General features: G+C 35.8%; 1 protein-coding gene across 1 annotated transcript in view; it reads right to left on the bottom strand.

Moving 5' to 3' along the window:
* Positions 1–15,327, bottom strand: part of LOC123533588 (putative tricarboxylate transport protein, mitochondrial) — a 42,434-nt gene that overhangs the window by 16,369 nt on the left and 10,738 nt on the right. The gene's annotated exons all lie outside the window — the stretch shown is intronic.

Genomic DNA, 15,327 nt, shown 5'->3' with positions numbered 1-15,327 from the left:
GTGACCTTGACATTTAAGCTAGGGTATTGGGTGTTGCGCATGACATGTCGTCTCATCATGGGAAACATTTATGCCAAGTAATATTGTAATCCCTTGATGGATGACAGAGTTCTGGATCGGACAGGGCAAAAACCTTATTGACCCTTGACCTCCAATTGTGACCTTGACCTTTGAGCTAAGGGTCTGGGCTTTGCGCATGACATGTTGTTTCATCATGGGGAACATTTGTGCCAAGTAATATTAAAATCCCTTCATGGATGGCAGAGTTATGGACGGGACAGGAAAAAAACTCTGTTGACCTTTGACCCCCAATTGTGACCTTGACCTTTGAGCTAGGGGTCTGGGATTTGTGCATGACACGTCGTCTCATCATGGGGAACACTTGTGCTAAGTGATATTAAAATTCCTTAATGAATGTCAGAGTTATGGACCGGACACGAAACAGACCCTGTTCATGCTATGTTAACATTTGACTGCTAAGTGTGACCTTGACCTTTGAGCTAGGGGTCTGAAAGTTGTGCATGACACATCGTCTTATTATGAGGTACATTTGTGCCAAGTAATATTAAAATCCCTTCATAGATGGGAAAGTTATGGACCGGACAGGAAAAAAGCCTTGTTGACCTTTGACCTCCAATTGTGACCTTGACCTTTAAGCTAGGGGTCCAGGTTTGGTCATGGGGAACATTTGTGCCAAGTAATATTAAAATCTCTTCATGGATGGGAGAGTTATGGACCGGACAGGAAAAAAGCCCTGTTGACCTTTGACCTCCAATTGTGACCTTGACCTTTGAGCTAGGGGTCCGGGATTTGCGCATGACACATCATCTCATCATGGGGAACATTTGTGCCAAGTAATACTAAAATCCCTTCAAGGATGGGAGAGTTGTGGACCGGACAGGAAAAAAGCCCTGTTGACCTTTGACCTCCAATTGTGACCTTGACCTTTGAGCTAGAGGTCCAGGTTTTGTGCATGACACGTCGTCTCATCATGGGGAACATTTGTGCCAAGTAATATTAAAATCCCTTCATGGATGGCAGAGTTATGGACCGGACACGAAATTGCGGACGGACGGACGGACAGACGGACGGACGGACGGAATGACGGAAAAGTGCATTCCTATAGTCCCCGAAACTGGTTTTCAACCAGTAGGGGACTAATAATATGCAAACTGAAATTCCATGAAGCTGCAGAGTCAAATCAAGAGAGAGAACCAATCAATCTGTGTACCAGCTTTAGAATGGTATCTTTAAATATTTTTTTACATCTATTACTTGAAAAGATGAATTCTTTTTATACATGCAGTCAATCTCACTGTCCACTTACAGTCTAGCAAACCATGGCAGTCTTGCGTCTAATGAGATGACAGTCATCATAACCCTAGAGAAGCTCCAACATGTGACCTCAAGATAATTTATTATACAGCTCCTCAGCAAATATGTACACCAATGTTATTTAAAAGCAGGGACACTTTTAAACATTTTTTGAATACTAGAATTTATATATTAGATGAAAAATATGTCCCAGATATTCAGGAGCAGAACATTAAGCTGTATTATATACTAAAGTACCTTTTATTATGTAATTAGTTTCATGTATTTACGCTTAATGAACATTGTCACACAACAAACATGAAATAGTACAACAAAAAAAACTTGTAAATAAACTGAGATTGAAAATGCAGGTAACTAGCATGAAAAGCAATGTATATACATATGTTTCAGGGACCTGAAGAAATAGGATTTAAATGAAAGAAACAGAAACTACCTTAACTTTGTGCAATTTTGAATGTATGGAACGTTTCAGCTATAAATGAAGCATTAAAACATCTAGCTAATTCAGTGAAATTCCTAATCTTGTCAAACTCAATCACGGCATTAACCCAATCAGGGTACCACAGTAACTTTTTTCTACTTAAAGCAAATGAACTGATAAATAAACTGATACAGACAGGGTGTCAATTCTCTAACCATAAACTATCACACTGATTGGCAACCTATTCCAAAAAAGCCCAGAGATCAATAATCTCATTCCCAGAAAGTCTATGAAATTACAGGCTTCACATTTAACAAGACTAGTGAAATCTTTTACAATCTAAGGCAGAACAAATTATCCATATAAAGACTTGTATTAGCTTTCCAAAGAGAGCACTTGTTCAATTTGTCTGGAATTCATTACATTTAGGCAAGAACATTTCTGTTTTTGTGCCTTATTAGTAATACTATGCTGGGTTTTTATATCTAATGACGCTTGAAACAACATACTCAATTTCATTGGTGATTTATTTAGGAAAAAAATATATCCTTTCTGAGGGACAGGATTCTTCCTCGGAGGTAAGGAACTGAGCTCGGACAGAAAGTATAATGTGTCTAATATAATACCTTACACTGGTTGAAACCAGGGTAACTCACTCTTTATTTGTGTATGAAACTAGAGTAACTCATTAGTTAAGATATCCTGACAATCGTTGCATATGCACAACCCTACAGTGATCTTCACTTTTATTAAATTTCATATAGAACTGTTGTTGGGTTACTTTGCTATGTTCGATTTTTTAAATTTTAAAACAAAGGCATTAAGTGTGCAGTTACTGGAGAGATCCTGACGGAAGTTGTGCAAGAACAACTACCTGAATCAAGTTTCATGAAGATCCACCAATAGGCTATTTAAGTACAGACAAAACTCCCTATTTTTAACCAAATCAAGGAGAAAAAGTCTAGTCTCTTACAGAGTCTAAATGTGAGCAAAGATCTTGTGCTAAATGATACTTATTTGAGGTTTGGTGATATTCTAGCTGAAATACTTTCTTTATAAACATTTTCAATTTCAGACAGACGGATGTTCTAATGAATTGGTATTTCTTAGGTTATAAAATACCCAACAACAGATACAGACAGCACCCAACAAGCAGAATGGAATGAATAAAATTTACTGTAACTTATTGTCCTCAGTACCCAACAAAATTAATGTCCTCTTGTTTGTTCGGACAACACTAAATTAATATCCTTTCGCCTTCAGCAGGGGGATAAATATACTTCTTTTCAACATCAATTTGTGGATCTTCCTAATTTTCCTGCTTGAAACCAAGACAAGTGAGCTGTTAGATAACTGAACTAATTAAAGACATACAGAATTAAAATTACATGCCTTGGTGTCAATTCTTTAACCTGAACTATCACACTGATTGGCAACCTATTCCAAATAAGCCCAGAGATCAATAATCTCATTCCAAGAAAGTCTATGAAATTACAGGCCTCACTCTTAACAAGACTAGTGAAATCTTTTACAATCTAAGGAGAACAAATTATCCATAAAGTCTTGTATTAGCTTTCCCAAGAGAGCACTTGTCCAATTTGTCTGGAATTCATTACATATAGGCAAGAACATTTCTGTTTTCGTGCCTTATTAGTAACACTATATATGCTGGTTATTTGTATCTATTACGCCTATTCCAAAAATCTCTTCTGATAATGACCCCAGAAAGTGGAAGTGAAAGAGCCATATACAATGTTCACTAAGAACATAATTCCTCTTGACAAACATCTCCTCCTTCACCTTAAACAGAGCATGCTTCTAGATTTATGGAAGTTCTTCACAGAATTTTTTTCAAAAGTACTTTTTGTCAGTAAATGTAAATTAAAAGTAAAATGTAAGCAATTAAGTGGGTTCAGCATTATCAATATATTGAACCATTTCTGAGCAGTGTATAAAATTCGTAGAAAATCCCACTACATTGTCAACCACACAGTAAATTCAGCTGCACACATCAGAATACAAAATGAAAGTCAATTAATATTGGTTTCTTACAGATCTGAGAGAATGCCCTTCAAACATTTTAGTTTTTAATTGTTATGAAATAAAGGGAGGTAAGCTTAAATAAATTCCATTATTCTTTATAGCATGTGTATAAACACAATAAAATACAGCTGTTGAATCTTCCTGAGAGCAGCCATATTTATCAAATAGCCAATTGCCTTAACTACTAGGTCAACTGACTTCCCAAATTAACTTCAAAAAAAAAATCAACTTGTCTTAAGTGGTCACCTGTCTTAAGTAGCCACCTATCTTAAGCAGTCACCTGTCTTAAGTAGCCACCTGTCTTAAGTAGCTACCTGTCTTAAGTAGCCTGACTGTGTCTATCCCTTTGGTGGCTGCTTAATACAGGTTGAACTCAGAGTTGAGTTGACTGAGTGTTAAATAATTGTCAGTTACAGTCAAACACGAACAATTATCTAATAATGATATTCTACACTCCATAACGTAATATTAAACATATTACATATAATATTTGAAGAATAACAAGAAATCTATGTCATTAGTACATGACAAATGCTCTCAAAATTGAGAGCACTAACTATAAACAAATGGAACAAAATGAACCAAACCACATTACACTCATGTACCATTAATATAAACTCATTACCACAAATAATAAAGTCAATAATGGCATAAATTGATGGATAAATCTCCAGAAAATCTCAGAAATTGTTGAATAACTGACAATGATGATGACATTGATGAAGAATCTACCAGGATATAAAACCAATTATCAGTAAAATTATACAGTTTTAGCTATAATAGGGTGAGCACTTGTTATTTATATGTCTGGACTAGGAATAGCACACTAATTAAAACAGAGGGCCAAGATACATTTTAAGCCAAATACAGCACAAACATTTAAGCACTTTATGTGTAATTTTCACAAAATCAAGGACCATAACTCTGTCTGAGTGAAATCCCAAATTTTCAATTAAATATTCCTGTATTCGTTTTCTAGAGGAGCAATCAATCCTTTCCAGTAAATTGATTAATCAGCCCTAGGAAACAGTTTGGACAATTCAGGTCCATACATTCTCAGAATTAACTAAGGAAATCTCCAACTTGATATATCTGGCTTCAAGAAGCAGACATATTATCTTGTTTTTCCATTAAGAACAATGACATTCTGTACTTTTCAAACACAAATTATTGTGGTCATAATGGCTGAACAAAGTTCTCTTCCATCACAGAAGTCTCTCCTCCATCACAGACACTACCCTTCGGCAACTTACAGAAAACTCTCTTCCATTACAGAATACAGAACCTCTCTTTCATCAAAGAAACCTCTCTCCCATCATTTACAGAAACCTAGCTCTCTCACATCATTTACAGAAACCTCTACCATTATTTACAGAAAATCCTACCATCATTTACAGAAACCTCTACCATCATTTACAGAAACCTCTCTCCCATCATTTACAGAAACCTCTCTCCCATTACAGAACAGTACTACTACAGTGAAACAATGCTTGCTCAAGGTCGCAAGGGGATGAGCAAAATGCTGGAGTTATCCATGGTTTCGAGCTACACAAACATTGATCAACATTCGAAGAAAATTGAAGTTTGTTTTACCAATTGTCATCAAAACCATTTGCAGAAGAAACAGTGATGTGTAATAATAACACACTCATGACATTTTCAAACAAGAGGGTCATGATGACCCTGAATCGCTCACCTGAGTAATATGAGCCACATGTTTAAATGGCACACTGATGCTAAAATATTAGAAAGTAGGTCAGTAGGACACATTCATGGTCACTGAAAGTCAGTTTTAAGATCGATGTGCAAAACTGTACATGTCATCCAAATTTCAAGGCTGTATCTTAAAAAAACACGAAAGTAGGTCAGTAGGTCAAGGTCACAGTCAAGTGACCCCTAATCGCTTGTGGTCATCAGGTAATTATAACAAGCAAATTCGATGAATTGGTATCCCCTGCCGGAAGGGTTTGTGGTCAGGAATGGGAAAAAAATATATCCGGCAAAAAGTTAAGGATGTTACTAAGAAGCAAAAGAAGCAAATAATTTCATTTGTCAAAATCAATTTAACAGAAATTAAATGAATACTATTTTTTGGTAAGGGGAGTGGTGGCAGCGGGGGCAGCTGGGGTGACTAGGTGAGGGTACAAAACATCGATTATTTTCACTGATCATCGATGTTGATTATAAATATCGAAATATGGATGGAAAATTAAAAATGAAATGATGACTGGGTGGAGGAGTGAGGTGGGGCAACAGTACAACTTTGCATGTTGATAAATATTCATGGAAGGTTTGAAAATAAAAAGGGAAGATTTTTCTTTTTTTTTTTTTTGGGAGGGGGGAGGGGGGAGGGGGAGTTTGTGTGACGAAGGCAAGGTGGTGACCAGGTGTGGGTACACAACTTCACATGTTTATAATAAATGTTCATGGAAAAGAATGAAAGAAGTTTTATGAAATTCTACCAATTGGTTGGTTTGTTATGTACAAATCTGTAGATTTTCAAACAATTAAAGGGCAATAACTCTAAGGAAAATTGACTAATTGAAAAAAAAAAAAATGACAGACATCATCGAAGTATGTTGATTCATTTTTATTTTAAGTTTCATGAAATTCTACCAGCTTGTTACTGAGAAATGGCTGCAGATGTGGATTTTTCATTAAATCAAGGAAAATAACTCTAATTGACCAATCCCAAAAAAAACTTGATTGGCATCATTGCAGTATGTTGGTTCATATTTATTTCAAGTATCATGAAATTCTACCTGCTAGTTACTGAGAAATGGCTGCGGACGGACATTTTTGGCCATTTTTCATTAAATCAAGGGCAATAACTCTAAGGGAAATTGACCAATCTAAAAAAAAACTTGACGGGCATCATTGCAGTATGTTGGTTCATGTTTATTTCAAGTTTCATGAAATTCTACCAGCTAGTTACTGAGAAATGGCTGCGGACGGACGGACAGACTCACGCACACACAGATGCATGGACGGACAACGCCATTTCAATACCCCCCTCCTGATTTCATTGGCAGGGGATAATTAAACAGTCTAGGAAACATGATCTGATAATTTTTTAAGTATCTATTCCTATATAACTCACATAAAAAGTGACCCCAAGGGCGGGGCCTCTTTTCACCCGAGGGGCATAATCTGAACAATCTTGTTAATAATCCACTAGGCAATTCTACATATCAAATATCAAAGGCCCAGGCCTTGAACTTTCAGACATGAAGATTTTTTTTTCTCCCTATTTAAGTCTATGTTAAATTTGGGACCCCCAGGGCAGGGCCTCTTTTCACCTCAGGGGCATAATTTGAACAATTTTGGTAGAGGACCACAAGGCAATGCAACATACCAAATATCAAAAGCCTAGGCAATGAAGTTTAAGGCAAGAAGATTTTTAAAGTTTTTTCCTATGTAAGTCTATGTAAAATTTGAGACGCCCCAGGGCTGGGTCTCTTTTCACCACAGGGTTATAATTTGAACAATTTTGGTAGAGGACCACAAGGAAATGCTACATACCAAATATCAAAGGCCTAGGTCTTTTGGTTTTAGACAAGAAGCTTTTTAAAGTTTTTTCCTATATAAGTCTATGCAAAACTTGTGACCCCCAGTGCGGGGCCTCTTTTCACCCCAGGGGCACAATTTGAACAATCTTCATTGAGGATCATTATATGATGTCACATGCCAAATATCTGTTTAAAGGCTCTACGCCCTGCGGTTTTAGACAAGATTTTTAAAGTTTTTTCCTTTCGGTTGCCATGGCAATCAGAGTTCTGCATGGAATTCAATTCTTTGAACAACTTTGAAAGGGGGCCACCCAAGGATCATTCCTGTGAAGTTTGGTGTAATTCTGCCCAGTGGTTTTCAAGAAGAAGATTTTTTTAGAAATTTTTGACGGACGCACGACTGACGACTCATGACAGACATTGAGCGGTCACAAAAGCTCACCATGAGCCTTTGGCTCAGGTGAGCTAAAAATGTATTACACACAATATCTATGATAGACGATTCAATATGTAATTTGTAAATGGCACATGTGAAGAAACAACTAAGACTTTTTTTTTATCAACAATTGCATATAGAAATTAGATTTTCTTTCATTCATTTCATTTCATGAATTCAATCAGTTCATTCATTCATGCACGAAAGTGTATCCTAAAATTATTATAGGCAGGGCTTTTTCACCCTATCTCACGGGGCCGATATTCGGCCCCATTCCAAATGCCAAATATGCTCCATTTTCCCAATCTGAAGCAAAAAATTCCCAATCCAATGAAAAATTTCCCAACTGAAATCAGTTACTTTCTGTTTTTCAAAGATAATTCTTGCACAGTTAGTTTTGTTTTCCAAGGAAATCAAACAAAATGTTGGAAAAACCAACTGGTTTCTACTTTTAGTAACATGACCATCTGCAACCTCGGCAAAAATTAAATACAAGATTGTGCTGAAGAAATTTAAGATTTGTATGCAAAAACCTCTCAAAATACATAACATAAATATTAATTGAATAAAGTACCCAAAACATGTTGACAGGTTGTTCTTATACCATTAAAATCAATTGTCACCTATTTTCGCGACCCAGTTTTTACACTCGAACATACAGCACTTTGCCATTCTACTATTTGGATAATTTCAGTTATAACTTTGGTGAAAACAAACTGTAAACAAAAGTTTAAACATGACAAATGAAGAGTTACTGTATTTTTGGCAATATTGGAAAACAATCCTGAAAAAAATAAAATCTCAAAATTTCACAAGGGCATACTGTCTACCAGAAAAATTTGAAACTGAAGATTTAAAGTAATATATATTAATTAAAAACTCACTTGATTTGTCACAATATTTTCCCAAATTGGACAATTTACCGCGTTAAAAATTCCCAATATGACCAGGGGCCTTTTTCCCAAAACCCCTAGAAAAAGCCCTGATAGGACAAAACAATACAAAAATGGTATTTTAGATTTTTTTTCAGATTTTGTTTCATATGGTTTTACACACTATTTCAAAAGTATTTCATCCAGCTTTTTACTACAGGACAAGTTCATCATTTACATTCTACTGAAATGACAAAAATCCAACATAAAGATGAAGGAGAAATCCATTCTGAAGAACAATCAACATGCACAAGGGCCTGAACTCATCACATAATGTACTCTGGTGTTCTCTTTAGTTTTCTGTGGTACTTCACACCAAAGACATGTTAACAAGATAACTCTTGTACAACCAATACACTACAGTGCTGTAATTTAAGATTTTAATTAATATTGTTTTTTACACAATGTTACATATCAGAAGATCAGTAAAAGCAGGACTCACCATCTTTACATCTATTCATTCCTAAAGGGAGGTAATACAAACTTCTATAAACTTTCAAACAGTAAATTTAAATGACAATATTCAGGCCTTATTGGATATTTTCTTTCTTAAAATATATTATAAAACATTTTGTAAAAATTATAAAACTGTAACTTAAAGAAAATAGAATTGCTGGAAAATATCAAAGGATGAAACTAAACACGACCGACTAGTCTGTAGTATAAATAAAAGTTACTTGATTCATAAGAAATGTATTAAAACACTGAAATATTTTTCTAAGATATATATGTTGCTTTAATTAATGATACAGAAAGTAACCCAGATAGTGGTGATAAAAAGATCAATCAGGGTAGCCGTGGGATTTCAACAGCTGGTACGAGAATCTATACATGGTTATTGACAACAATATGACGTGTACAATAGATATAATACTGCAGTAATAATGTGAGACTGCAGGCTTTTTTTTTTTAAATTTACATTGCACAGTGCTATTATTCTACTTATTAACCATCTTTGGAACATATTTTAAATGAACCAGACAATAGTTTTATACAGTAATGGTTGCAACATTATGTAATGTACAGTGGTGACTGGTTGTGTGTTTAAAGAAAACACACTGGTTTGGTGTTTAAAGAAAACACATGTTACAAAATATTGAACTAAAAAAAGAGAGAGAAAAACTAGAAGATGCTTTGGTAAAAAAGTGCATGTCTCCCCTAATGCATAGCAGTAATAGGCAAAAAGTCAATAGAGGACAGGAGCAAAAGTCCATGAGACACTGATGGTTGGCTGCAATAGGGATCATCTACTTGGCATGTCCAATCATCCCAAGAAGTTTCAACATTCTGGGCCTAGTGGTCCTCAAGTTATAGATTGGAAATGGTTTTCCATGTTCCGGCCCCTATGACCTTTACCTTTGATTCAGTGACCCCAAAAGCAATAAGAGTCATCTACTCTGCATGTCCAATCTTCCTATGAAGTTTCAACATTCTGGGCTAAGTGGTTCTCAAGTTATTGATTGGAAAGAGTTTTCCATGTTCGGGCCCTGTGACCTTGACCTTTACTCAAGTGACCCGAAAACAATAGGGGTCGTCTACTCCATACACACTACCACTCTATGAAGTTTGAAGGCTTTAGGTCAAATGGATTGATCGGACATGAAGTGTGACGGATGGACAGGGCAAAAACAATATGTCACCTCCAGTTGGAGGGGAGGTGGGGGAGACATAATTATAGGGCATATGGTGACATCCACTCTGTAAGTCCTATCACCCTTTGAAGTTTGAAGGTTCTTGGTCAAATGGTTCTCAAGTTATTGTTCAGATACAGTTTTCCAATTTCCGGCCCCTGTGACCTTGAACTTTCATCAAGTGACCCAAAAATCAATAGGGGTCATCTAAATTTCCAATCATCCTATGAAGTTTCAACATTCCTTAAGTTATTGATCAGAACGGTTTTTCATGTTCGGGCCCCTGTGACCTTGACCTTTTACTGAGTAACCCCAAAAATGATATGGACCATCTACTTTGTAAGCCCTATCTCCCAATGAAGTTTGAAGGTTCTAGGTCAAATGCTTCTCCAGTTATTGATCGAACATGAAGTGTGACAGGCAGATGGCTCCTGTGACCTTGATCTTTGATGGAGTGACCCCAAAAACAATATGGATCATTTACTATGTAGGTCCTATCACCCTATTAAGTTTGAAGGTTCTGGGTCAAATGGTTCTCAAGTTATTGATCAGGAATGGATTTCCATGTTCTGCTCTCTGTGACCTTGAACTTTCATCAAGTGTCCCAAAAATCAATAGGGGTCATCTAAATTTCCAATCATCCTATAAAATTTCAACATTTTGGGTCAAGTGGTTTTCAAGTTATTGATCAGAAACGGTTTTTCATGTTCCGGCCCCTTTCATCGAGTAAACCCAAAAAATGACAGGGTCATCTACATTCTAAGCCCTATCACCCAATGAAGTTTGAAGATTCTAGATCAACTGGTTCTCCAGTTATTGATAAAAAATGAAGTGTGACAGGCAGATGGCCGCTGTGACCTTGATCTTTGATATAGTGACCCCAAATATAATAGGGGCCATCTACTCCATAAGCACTACCATCCTATGAAGTTTGAAAGTTCTAGGTCAAATGGATCTCCAGTTATTGATCGGAAATGAAGTGCGATGGAGGGATGGACTGCCTGACAGATGGACGGAGGACAGGGCAAAAACAATATGTGTGTATGAGTGTTGGAGGGGTATTGGGGGGGGGAGGGGGCGGGAGGGAGGAGACATAAACAAGAGCTGTCACAGGAGACAGCGCGCTCGACTATTTCGATGCTGGATAGTGAAAGTGGGCGCATCTGAGGAAACTAGAGCTGTCACTGGAGTGTTTAATGACTCCAATTGTGGATGAAGATATTGCACAATAGCCTGAGTCTATGTCAAAAATATCAACTATTTTAAGTTTGAATCAAATCCATTCAGTAATAACACAGACAGAGTGAAAGTGCATCAAAACTTTAACCTAAAATTCTAAGTAAAAAGGGGGAATAATTAATGAAAAATTGGTGCCAGAGTTATGCACCTTGTGTCATATGGTGTGGGTGATGATGTTGAACAACTCTTTTAAGATTGAATCAAATCCATTCAGTAATAACAAAGACAGAGTGAAAGTGCATCAAAACTTTAACCTAAAATTCTAAGTAAAAAGGGGAAATAATTCATGAAAAATTGGTCCCAGAGTTATGCACCTTGTGTCATATGATAAGGGTAATGATGTTGAACAATTGTTTAAGTTTGAATCAGATCCATTCAGTAATAACAGATATAGAGTGAAAGTGCATAAAACTTTAACCTGAAATTCTAAGTAAAAAGGGGAATAATTCATGAAAAATTGTGCCAGAGTTAGGCATCTTATGTCATATGATGTGGGTGATGATGCTGAACAATTATTTTATGTTTGAATCAAATCCATTCAGTAATAACAGAGGTAGAGTGAAAGTGCACCAAAACTTTAACCTGAAATTCTAAGTAAAAAGGGGGAATAATTCATGAAAAAATGATGCCAGAGTTATGCACCTTGTGTCATATGATGTGGGTGATGATGTTGAACAACTATTTTAAGTTTGAATCAAACCCATTCAGTAATAACAGAGATAGAGTGAAAGTGCATCAAAACTTTAACCTGAAAATCTAAGTGAAAAGGGGGGATAATTCATGAAATATTGGTGACAAAGTTATGGTCCTTATGTCAGATGATGTGGATGATGATGAGGAATAAGTATTTCAAGTTTGAATCAAATCCATCAAGTAATTACAGAGGTAAGTTGAAAAAAGAGAAAGTGCACCAAAACTTTAACCAAGGTGGGGACGCGGAAAGACGCCGACGCCGGGGTGAGTAGGATAGCTCTCCTTATACTTCGTATAGTCGAGCTAAAAATGTAGTTATAGGGCAAAAATTTCATGCTTATATGACCTGAATTTATTATTTGCATGAACTTTTTTCACATATGTATTGGATTATGCTTGGTATTAATTAATTAAGACTATGAATCAAAATAATATATATTTTTGGTAATTTTTGTTCCAAAATCTCATTGTTTTTATTCATTTTTTCCTAAATGTTTGCCAGGCTGAGCTGCAAAACATGCAAGTTTTCTTCTCCTAAGTTAAAGCAGAATGTAATATAGTAAAGATATAAACCTCCTTTTAAATACCTGATTATCGATATTTTGGCTCATTTCGATGGTTAAAGACATTCTATTAAATTTAAGGGACTGTAAAAGCCAATATTTTATATTATTCAATGTATAGTTGAATCTTCACTGGATTTACAATCATTAAGGACAAGTTTCTATACTCACCTAGAATTGGAATCATATAATGTAACCTGACATAATAAATGTAAACCCAGATGTTAAATGTGCAATATTATAAATCGGTATAATATGCGGAAACTCAATATTACTCTTATTACAAAAGCCTGTTGCAAATCTATACCAACCAGAGCTAGATGTGGTATACTATGTTGTAACACCAATTTGAGATGGATATTTCAGCAATAATTTATATATTTTGCTTGTAGGAAAGCATTAAAGTGTTGGGTATCTGTTTGCTTTTTTATGGTTTAATATAAATTTTCAACAGTATAAATACCTCACTATAACTAAGACAACAACATGTTTGATAATTATGAGTTTTCTTCATTAGAAGGTTTCAATACTGAAAATATTTTTGTATAACATTACAGTATGCACTTAACTTCTACACTGACAACCTTTTTGAGTTCAACGATGCACGAGAACAATAACAATCAAACGATAATATAAACAATGCTGTCGGTTAAATTATCGTGTGGGAATAGTATCTAAGTATTGAAATAGAAGTCATTTAAGTCATTTAGAGCTCAAAGATTATGTAGCAGTATTGACATTAACTCTCTATAAAAAAGTGACAACTTCTTCACACGTGTGAAGTAAGGTATGAGAAAAGCCTATAGTGTGCTTGTAACAATGTCTCAATGGAATATGAACATGCTAGACTTTTGCCTACATCCAGTTTTACTTTATCTGAAGATTTAGACAGGAAAGAAGAAAATGATGTCTCTGATTTTTATTTATGAACTGTTACATGATTACCTCACTCTTCTATTTGAGTCGCGCCATGAGAAAACCAACATAGTGGCTTTGCGACCAGTATGCATCCAGACCAGCCTGCGCATCCGCGCAGTCTGGTCAGGATCCATGCTGTTCGCTATCAATACCTACTGCAATTGTAGAAAGTGTTAGCGAACAGCATGGATCCTGGCCAGACTGCACGGATGTGCAGGCTGGTCTGGATGCATGCTGGTCGCAGAGTCACTATGTTGGTTTTCCCATGGCGCGGCTCATTTCTTTCCTTAAAAGGGAGCATATTGTACATTACTACCTCACAGTCTCAAGAGTACTACTATTACCTGTACTTCAGCTCTATCTAGATCAAGGTGACAACATAATATGGACTTTGGACCCTGTCTTTATCATAGTCTGAGACCTATATAATGACCTTTGTCTAATATTTAGGTTATAAACTTGAGTTTAGTGACAGACCTTAGAATGTAAATCTTCCATCAGTCAATTTCTTGACTGTTATATAATTTTGAGACTGGTAGCTCCTTAATCAACATATTTCATTACAAATTTCATTCACTGTACTATAATTGTTAGTCCTTGAGATAGACTTAAGCATGGAATTCAAAACCCTATAGTTTGATTCTTGTTTATAATTTGTGAAATACAATATATCAAGTAATAAAATATTCTTCAACAGTCTCGATATTCTTTTACTGGCATGTCTTGCGATTTCGATGAAATTTTATTTGCAAGATATTTTATTTGAAAGCAACATTATTGTAAATAACAAGTATGGAGCCTAAATAACCGGGACAGGTTAGAGTCCCTGACTTTGCATCATTTGCCCCTCAACAATGGAGTGTAAAATTTTTCCACATGAAGAAGCCACCCAGCTGGCTTATAGAAAAACAGTAGTTCTATCCAGGTGCTCAATCAAGCTTAAAATAATGCTCAGAGCACAAGTCTGTTGTGAAATCTGTAAAATATGTAGAAAAGTTGTCTACTGCGTTAGTCACACAGTAAAACTTGACATAAAATAGCAGAAATTAAGCAGTACTTAGATGCTTACTCTGATTCTATCTGTTTTAACAATAATGCAGAATTATGGCTTTATTTTCCGAACAGTGCTGTTTTGATGTTTGATATTTTACTGCATGTATGTAAAATGCATATTCTTGCGAGTAAATGGCAAATGCATCCCTTGTGTGGCATATTAAAATGTTTATGTGAACAAGTTCTAAGTGTTTTGTACGTTTTACTTTCTGAAATTGATTAAATCGTTCCTCCATTATATAAAACTAACACATGCATGTTAACATTTAGTTGTTGCCCGTTGTTTTTTGCTTTTGATATATAGGTCCCTGCTGTAGACCTTTTCTGTGTAGGTCCCTATTTTAAATTCATGGATTCTTAGTATTGCAATGATTGAACTTTATGCAAGGCGAAAACAGTGCTAAGTAAGCACTAAGCAGCACGAAGTTAATCAAATGCGACTTTAACATTTGTAATATGAAATTCGTAGAAAGCTGGGAACCAGAATTTCCGGCAGTTTCCGTAAAATCAGTGAACCATGAACGGTGTTTTAGTGAAAAAGTACTCATAATTTC

Source organism: Mercenaria mercenaria, chromosome 12 (genome assembly GCF_021730395.1).
Source record: "Mercenaria mercenaria strain notata chromosome 12, MADL_Memer_1, whole genome shotgun sequence".
Taxonomy (NCBI): Eukaryota; Metazoa; Mollusca; class Bivalvia; order Venerida; family Veneridae; genus Mercenaria; species Mercenaria mercenaria.
Note: the sequence above shows the minus strand (reverse complement) of the source record. Positions and strands in the feature narration are given on the sequence as shown.